Source organism: Halyomorpha halys, unplaced genomic scaffold, assembly GCF_000696795.3.
Source record: "Halyomorpha halys isolate HHAL.00 unplaced genomic scaffold, Hhal_1.1 Scaffold385.1, whole genome shotgun sequence".
NCBI lineage: Eukaryota > Metazoa > Arthropoda > Insecta > Hemiptera > Pentatomidae > Halyomorpha > Halyomorpha halys.
Genome location: NW_027112337.1, coordinates 643,090 through 653,236, shown reverse-complemented (window position 1 = coordinate 653,236; position 10,147 = coordinate 643,090). Strand labels below are relative to the sequence as shown.

Genomic DNA, 10,147 nt, shown 5'->3' with positions numbered 1-10,147 from the left:
TATGTAAGTATGGTATGAATGGTTCATATAGCTCTAGTGCCCATTAAGTATGACAGATCGAACTACTTTACGATAATAGAATGTTTAGTAAATACTATGATATGATATGAGCCTAGATACTACTAATGAATTAGTTTATTTTAATTTTTTTAGGGATTGGGATTTCAAAAAGTTTTCTACTAATAGATTAAATGAAGAAAAAAAATTGTATTAGGATAGATTAATAAGCTGTGTACTGTAGCGACCCCATATATATGTAGAGTGTACTACTTCTAAATAAATGAAGTATTAAATAGATGTAGTATTGTGGTTTGTATTATTATTAACACAAACTTCAATGATCCACATTTACTCTCAACTTTTCATTTTAAAAAACTTGCAAAGTTTAGGCCTCAGGCCATTTTTAAGGAGACAACCTTAATCATTGAATTATCATACTTCATTAAATTGTCTTGTTTGCAGGTTAATTGCCCATGTCTTATATAAACCACATGATTTGACTCACAGAGTCCTGACCTGTTGAAGATAGGTTTTATTGTTGATATTGTTAATGAGGTTAATAGAAGAGGAAAAACAATTTCTGAAGAATTGTTTTGTATTGAAATTACGTGGTTTATACAAGACATGGGCAATTAGCCTGCAAAAAAAATTAATTGTTTTAAATATAAAAAAAAGTGTGGTATATTAATTTAATTGTTGTATGCATAATGTGAATAGTGTAAATTTGTATTTTAGATAACCAGATGATGGGTCGATAATCCCGAAACGTTGTTAATAATTCATTAATATAAAGAATTCTACCAATGAAGAGTATTTTCACTACATCTAATCCGATTAATTTGCATGACATTGAAATAGCGCATAATGGGTAGCTATAGCGAGCACACGAGGTTATGCTCTCACTTCAGAAGAAAGGAAATTAAACGCAAAGGCACAACAGAGTGCAGAACGTACAAAAGTCGTTGGGTAACCTCAAGCTTTACCTACTACAATCTCTCCCAGATTCTTTTCACTTTGATGTAATACCCTTAGTGATGGCAACAGGAACACCTTACATATAATCTATACTGTTAAATGAAGGATACGAAATTTTTAGACAACTGAGAACTACACTTAAGAATATCATTTCTCAACTTATGATTTTCTATTTTTTTTTTTTTTTTTTCATAAGTATTAAATGCTAGAATAACCTAACCAAAATCAAAATGAACATCAATTATATATGACCAATACGGTATAGCTCATTATGAGATATTTTAAATATCTCATTTTTTTTCTATTACAATACGCCAATGATTACAAATAATATTATACAGAAAATCGAAGAGCATGGGAAAAAAAAAAAACATTTTAAAAATAGATTACGAGGTAGTTTTTTCCCCAATCGTCTCTGTTTATGTAATTTGTTTAATAATCGATCCTAACTAGTGATTGGTTATTAAATCTTGGTGTATACATAATGCAAAGGAAATAAAAAAAATATATATAAATCAGATATACAAGCAAAAATTAACGAATATTGGAAAATTATTAGTTGATCGTATGTATTGAAGTAAGATTGTCCAAGTGGTGGTTAAGAAGGGTACAAAAACAACAGCAAACAGTTATTAGTAACCAAAAACGTACTAATTAATAGTTTTTTGTTATTTTTGTATCTTTGTTGACCACCAAACAACCAGATCATCTTCCTAAAAAAATTAAGGAGATTTTCTTAAATAAGCATTACATAATTTCCTTAAATAAGCAAAGAACAAATATGTAAATTAATAATTAAAATAATGGTTTATAAATTTAAATGAAGCGAAATTTCATCACTATTTTTTAAGGCGTAACTGATATTTTTTCTTTAGAAACTTAGTTATTGATTAAGTTATTTGAAGTGATAAATACAAGTGCAATATAGGTAGAGGCGATTTCGGAGAAGTTGGCTTACAGTCACGGTTCACCGACCAACATCAACAACGCCAATCGGACAGAGCGAAACGAATTCATTAGAGGCACGAGTAGTTTCTATCCTTCCTTCCATCACTCTACTCTCACTTTTATTTATTATCTCACATGGAACAGCCTGTACCTATAACACTGGCTCACTCCGTGCCGAGGAATGCGGTAATGAGTGAAACATTCGCATAGCAATCAAGAAAAAATGCTGGAATGTCAGTCTATAAAATTTAGTTCAAACAATTTCGGCAAAAGAAAATGAGTAAAGTTAACTGTTATAGAATACCCGAACATGAGACCTCCAACTTGAGAATACGCAACGATCTTTAGCCATATGCTCCCAAATTTTTTAATAATACTACTAAAATCATAAACTTCAATAATCTCTGATATAATTCGCCCACACATTATTTTTCATACCACTAAACTCTCCAAAACAATATATGGTACAATATGGTTTTCATCTTTTCTGGCTCTCCGAGATATCAATCTTACTTGAATGTAAAAAAAGTTTACAATGAGGTGTATATAGTTGACCGTAGATTAACGATTGGAGAAGATGGTCGGGGGTGCGATCAGCAAAGAAACAACATAAATAAACAAAAAATATTTATATTTATTATTATAAATATTATTTATAAAATTATTATATATTATTATAAATATTTTTTGTTTATTTATGTTGTTTGTTTGCTGATCGCACCCCCGACCATCTTCTCCAATCAAAAAAAGTTTTTTAACATTTTATTATCAATGATTATCTATATGATAATTATGAAGACTACTTCTAATCAATATAGGCCATCAGTCTCTATCACTTGAAACAATTACTAAACCATATCTTCTAATAGTAATATTACTGTAATACAGGTTGTATCCTACTTTGGACTAAATTGGTAAAATCCATTAAATACACGGAACAAAAAAAAAAATCAGACAACGCATGAACAGAATTTTCTCTATATAATTTAATATCTCACAGAAAAAGTTCAGCTTCCAAAAATTAAAAATTGTTTATAAAGTAAGGTTATGGAAGGAAAATGTGGAATTTATTTTTAACACTCTAAGTTAAAATAAAAAGTACAAAATTTGGGATGGTTTTCCATTCAATATGAATCACCTTAATCCAAAAATAATTAACCTATGTAGCATACGCAAATAACTTTCACATTTGTAATTGAAAGAAACATAAGCAGAAAATAAAAAGGTGATTGCATCTGCAATAACAGTTATAAAAAAAAAAAAAAAGGACTGCTATTTCAGATATTAACAACCTATTTTGGATCCAAGCAACAACAGTTCACGATATGTTTAACTCCATGTAAGAAATTGTAATGAAATGGATGATCAAAGTAAAACAAATCAACAGAACTGACAAAATCACCTTCGAACAAGTCGAAATGTGTTGTTGAACAAGTAGTAAGTGTGTTCGCGGGGAAGACCATGTGAGATAAAATAATAAGAAATAGAAATAGAGATAGAGAAATAAGAGATAAAATAATAAGTCTCTAAGTAAAAAAACAAAAACAGATCAATGGAAAGAAGAAAACGTCTAGAACATACTGAAATTATTATTAGGGAATCTCACTTTGCCAACGTTTTATTTATTTATTTTAGTACAAGTAGCTCAATAAAAAGTGGTCATGTAAATATTCAATAACACATACAAAAAGATGCATATATAAGTCAAAAGTTAAGAAAAAAATATAATAACTTAAAAAAATAAATAAACAATTACTTAAAAACAAATGTCTTTACATAATCGAAAAAAAAAATAAAACAAAGTCATGTAGCTCAGATATTCTTTAAATTGATATAATTAAATCTTAATATAATTTTTCAAGTATTCTTAAACTGTTAACTTAATCTAATTGCTTTTTATTGTTTAGTTCATTCCAAATTTTTAAATTGGTTCCTTTAAAGTTTTATTTATTGGCGATACATTGGCTAGATTAGTCTTATATGTTGGTATATAAAAATTACTAATGGGGTGTATAAATAAAAATGACCATTTTATCAAAATTAAGATTTCAAAGGATTGTAAATATTTTAATCCTATTTAATACTTGCCAAAACTTAATAATCCCTTTAGAGCATTCTCTAAGCTTGTTTCATCCCATTCGACTTCTTCAAAAAAAGCCTCAGTTCAGATACGGAAGGGGAAGGTGCACTTGATCAGCGCACCGCGCGGCATTGGTTTGAAAATTTAGCAATGAAGATACGACGTTGAAAAGGAAAAATGGTTCCGGGCGACCATTAATAGATATTGATGAGGTTCTGCATGAAGTTGTTGAGTCAAATCCGTCCAACAGTACTTGCGAACTTGCCAGAGAGTGTGGTGTGTCGAAAGATTCTGTTCGTCGTTATCTACTATCCATGGGAAAGGTGAAAAAGAGAAATAGACTGGTCTCTCACGAACCTATTCCTCAGGAATCAGCGAAAAGGTTAGAAATTTGAGAAAATTTATTGAAAAATCCTTCTGGTATGAGATTTTCCCGGAAGATTGTCAGCTGTGATGAAAAGTGGGTTTACTGGCGAAATCCAAATACTCGTCAGCAATGGCTAGATCGCGGTTAAACTCCATTCTCGGTTGCTGCAAGTGGCAATTAGAAAAAAATATCCATGCTTTGCGATTTTTGGAATTTTGAAAGTATTATTCATCACGAATTTGTTCCTGATGGATGCTCTATGAATTCTAAACTCTACTACAAGCAACTGGAAAGATTGTACGCGAATTTGGCAGAGCGTGTAACAATACACGTTAAATATTGTTGCTTTTGATCGCTCTAAGGACTGTCTTCTCCTCTTCGTCCTTACTCAGACTCTTCTCTTTCACTCTTTCTACCTATCTATCCTTCTCGTTGTGCATCATGAGTCTGTATTTATAAATAGAATAAGATTATAGTATTTTTTTTTAAATCTATTTAAGTGCCGAATGAATCACTAAAATCAGCCTTTCTTTAGATATGATAAAAATGGCAGGAACCAATTACGTAATGATACTATGTTTAATGGAATGTGGTCATGAGGTTCACTGGCTTTGAACGATCCGGATGAATACTGTTTTCAGGTCGTTGAACTCTTCCAATCGCTTCCTTTATCTAGTAATGCTTAGCTGGATATTAAGCTCCTTTTAATTCTGGAAATTGAGGATATGGGGTTTTTAATCAAAATGTTAATTTTAATTTATATCGAGCTTACGATGACTTATTTAGGCTTACAAAATGTACTTGGAAAGTCAATCTATAAAAACTTATTGTAATTTCAAACATTCAATTAATTTATTTTTCTCTGCTTTAAAAATTTAAGACTACGGCGATTTAAAATCAATCTTAATAACTCGTACTTTAAGACTAAGAGTAATATTAGGAGATTATTGGGAAACGTAGAGCAAGAGGTATAGAGCAGGTGCTGATAGAACTCAAAAGATCAAAACACCGTACTTCCTCTTTTGATTCTTGTTATATTTATTAGGAAAGTGTACTCAGGACAGTCAGAAGAGTACATGGATAAGGCCACCACAGTTGAGCGTTGATACTACAATAGCCACATATCAAATGCCATATTTAAATCATATTGTTCCCATCTTTATTTACGATATTTTAATTTATTATACATTTCTAATTCATCTAAAAAAAAGTATCAGCCGGAGTATTATTTATAAATATAAAAAACTAGTTATTAGCAGCATATATAATTTACAGTGAGACACTGGGGGGGGGGGTCTGGATTGTAACGATTTTTTTTTGTATCGATTTGATGTACCGGGTGGTATTAATTCAAGAAAGCTGCTGCATCCGTTGCCGTTAGGAAGACCATGTCTGAAGTGGCTTAATGACAAGGTGGTAGAAATACACTGGTTCCAGGTTAGAAGATAGAGAAGACATGCGGCTGATAAGAACGAGTGGATGAGCATAATCTTGGAGACCAAAGTCCTAAAGGAATGGTTATTGATGGTGGGGGTAGCAGTTGAGCCATTTAAAATAAATAAACACCTATGTTTTGAAAGCGGCTAATTTGGCCTTAATGCGAAGAAAATATGAAAAAAAAAATATCATTTTTAAAATACAAAAATGGGTCCAATATAACTTCTATCAAATTCAATTGATAATTTCCGGTAATGAATGCCCCATTTACCTAGTTATATCTATACATATATATTCAATACGGTTCGTCCTGATTGGGAAGGTTGGGGATTAATATATAAATGGTCTTGCAAAAATTGTATCAAATTTCATCTTCACTTTTGCTAATTCATTTGAAAAGTTCTTTTCAGGACACGCCTGTAGCAGCACTAATAGATGTATCAATTTAAAACGATTAGATAAATTGATATTATTATAAGGCGCATCCCAGCTCCACTCCCACAACAGAATCAGCAATCTTTCCAGCACAGTATGCTAAAATGTTTCCAAAGCCACCACTCGCACCAGATGACGATATAGAAATACAAGATGTAGAACCACCACCAGGGACCTGTTTCATAATAAAGTACAAACTAATACTATTAGTCTTGTAGATTTATCTTAATTCAATTACAAAGACTTGTACAATAGTAACTTGTACTTTAGTATTTTTTAATTCCAGTAATATCACCAATAGTCATCCCTATCAAGAAAAAAATAAGTATTAGTATTATTACCACACTAGTTTCTACACTTGTACAATGAACTAAGCTTTCATTATGAAACAGGGCCCAGCCAGTGATCAACCCTTTGTAGCCCAGTCAGAAGATGAGTCAGTCGCCAGCAACCCGCACAACATAACCAGCTTCAGGCCTCGCGGTTTTAGTTAATTTCATCCAAAAAAATCCTAAAAATTTCGTTAATTATTCATTCTACCTTTATTATCATGGAAACTATCCTCTAATCGGAAAATATGCATACCTCCCTTTAAATTCAAGTCGATTTTCTAAAATTTGAGTCAATATTCCACTCTCTACGTTTAATAGTACCCAAGATACAATTTTCTCCAAAAAAATTAAAAAAATTTTTGCCGAAAAACAAGAAATGACCATTTTGTGACTTGATTTTGGTATATATCATGAAAAATGATGCTGCTACGAAAAAAGTAATTCTAAACTACTTTAAAGTGAATTTAACAAGCTTCATTTTGAGTTTTAATAGAAATCAGTACGTTTAATAGTTTTTATGATATAAAACTTTTCTAAAGGTGACTCATTTTTGACGGATGTAAGATAATGTTCAAATATTTATATGAACTACTCTGGAGTGATAAAAAATACCTAAAATTAATATTCCACTAACTGGATTGATAATCAACTGATAATATTAAATTAAATTGTTATAAACAAAGTAAATTAATAATAGTTAATGATTATGTCATGTGGTTTACGAACTACATACTTAATGAGATGAATACACTAAAGATCATAAAATCGTATCAACAAAACATATTAAAAAATACAACAGATTAAATAAGCATTAAATCCATGTAACACAAATTAAAAAGAAAAATATACAGTTCGGAGATGAAAAAATTAACTACTTTCCGCGCTTAGATGTAATAATTATTAAGTAATAATAAATAAATAATAAGTTAGTTCACAGTCAAATTTTCTATTTTTTTTTTGTCCTTCAATTCAAAGCCAGAAACATTTATGAACTTGAAAACTCCCTTTATTTCTATTCGAGGTCTTGAAGCCTTTAGCAATCTAGTAATCAAGACACTAAGCGTATAATTTTTCTTTCTTCAGGTTGTGCATATTTCAAATGCAGTATTAATTAGGAAGCTGTGTAATAATGAAAATGAAAGACACTATTAGGATCCATATGACGATACTGGCCAAGGCAAGGTGACGAAATAATTGGAGATAATTCTTGCATTGACATTAGGAACAAAAAGAAACAATAATCATCTTGGAAGCTTTTGGAAATTGGAGTTATGTATAACGGATTAATTTCTTTAGCGAAAAATATACTTTTTGGGGTAAACTAAAAAAAAAAGAATGCTATTAAAATTAATTTTGTACCCAGGATCTTACGAGAATGACACAATGAGCTGTAGTTTCAAAGCCAGTAGAAATGGCATCCATAATAAACCGAAGATATTGAAGGTAGCACATGAAGATAGGGCCTCACAAAACCCTATTCAAAAAGAGGTTAAAATTGGCCGAATTCGTAATACTGTTTAAACATGTATTATAAAAAAACTCTCAGGGATTATCGTTGGTCTTAAGCTGAATACATACATCTTTTTGTGGTGTAGAGGAACTCCTAAAATTCTGCCTGGTATAATTTTAGGAGTTCCTCTACAAAATTTCGAATTCTTGTTTTTAATGGAAACACAAGTTTTGAGGTCTTCTGAGTCGAAATAATCAAGTCTTGCAAAATGGTTTGTGTTTGTGTCTGTATCTGTTCGTTTTCAATTTAGCCTAATTCAAAAACAAAAAGTCTTACGAAAGTGAAATTGCATATTTAAGGCGATTATCTGCCTGGGGGGCGACAGCAAATTTGTCAATTAAATCGAGTGGCCAGAAGTGCCATTTTATAGAATCGATTTTGACATGTTCACGATTTTCTCGAAGATTGCACAAACGAGTTTGATTAAACTCACTATTTCAACGTAAAATTAAGTGTTCTTGAATATCAAATAAGCCTTAAAAACTGATTTTTTAAAAAATCTCCCTCTAAAATACCTTCTATTTTGATTAGATGAAAAAAAAAAAAAATAACAGTTCTCATTGTTAGCTTTAGTAAACTTTTTTGGTTTACATAAATTACATTGTAACCAATTTAAGTCTTAAAACACTTTTTATTTACTTAAAAGTCCAACGTTTCGGCCAATTCGGCCACCTTTAAGGACATCTTAAATACAAATTTACATTCACATCAATAATTTTAAAACTTTTTTGCAGGCTATTCTTCCCAGGTTATCAATTTCGATCGAAAATCACAAAAAATCGATAACTTCAACATCAGCCCACTAAAAGCTGCACACAATTTGGGGAACATATAGGGTCGTAAGTGAAATTTGTGTGATGCGCGCACGGCACCAGCTTTTTTTTTAATGGGATGTGTGGTGAAAAAAGCGCCCACTGTGTTCAAGCGTTTCTTTAAATGAATTGCAAAAAAAAATAAAATAAACAGTACCTTGAGAACAGTACAGTAACAAAATAACATTGAACACTGAAGTGCTGAAATAACTCCCAATGGCACAAGATCATCAATGATATCATTTATGTATTGTGATCTAATCACCAAGAGAGATCGTGAAGGTCATCATTAATTATCCATCTACTGTTCTGAATAAGTATATGGAAATAACCAAAGTTGAAAATAAAATATTTTTGAATATGTGTTTAGTGAATATGACTGGGATGGGGAGAGGGTCTGACCCAATGTAATTTCTTCAAATTTTCATTTTAATTTAAACCTCTTGAAAATATATCTTTTTATAATTTGATATCAACTTAGTTTGTTCACTTTCAGGGAATGGTTCTATATTAAATTCGAAAGAGAACTTCGGGACAGCTTAGAAATAGATAGATTTCTATTTAATGGTGCGAAACTAAGGGGAAGAACTTACGCCATATTATAATATTGTATTCTCAAAGCCATTACTACTTTTCAGGTACTTCATAAAATAGAATATTGAAAACATGATACATCATTAGATTAATTTTTATTAATATATTCTTGTTTGAGAGTGGTTTAGTTTATTTAAAAACAAATTTGATCCTTTTTTTTCTCAACTTTACTCTTTTCAAAACCTTCCAACGTTTCGACCCTCAGGTCATTTTCAAGGATACCTTTATTTTTTTGTCATTTTCTTTTTTAAAAAACTTAAAAATGTCGGCTAATTGCCTTTGTCCCATCTATAAATTCTTCTATTTAATTCTTTCTTAAATTAAAAACTTTTACTAACCACTTCTCTTCTTTCTTTCATTTATATTTGCAAACCTTAAATCTTATGGTGTAGTACCATTAATTGCATATCAATACATAGTGTGCAGAAATGATGGCGTCATCAGGAGAGACTCTTCCCGTTGTTATATATTTAAAAAATTATTAAAAAAAAAAATTAGGGTAAATTATGTTCATATAAATAAAATTCTCACCTCCATAAAAATCATGTACAATCAATTGCTCGTTGGCAAGTTTATCGCTCGGAAAACATAATTACGTTGAGAATATAAGATTCTAAAATAATGTAAATCCTTCAATTTTGAAGACATCGAAATATG

General features: G+C 30.6%; 1 protein-coding gene across 3 annotated transcripts in view; it reads right to left on the bottom strand.

The window, feature by feature from the left end:
- LOC106682045 (uncharacterized) overlaps window positions 1-10,147 on the bottom strand; it is a 68,163-nt gene that overhangs the window by 6,256 nt on the left and 51,760 nt on the right. The gene's annotated exons all lie outside the window — the stretch shown is intronic.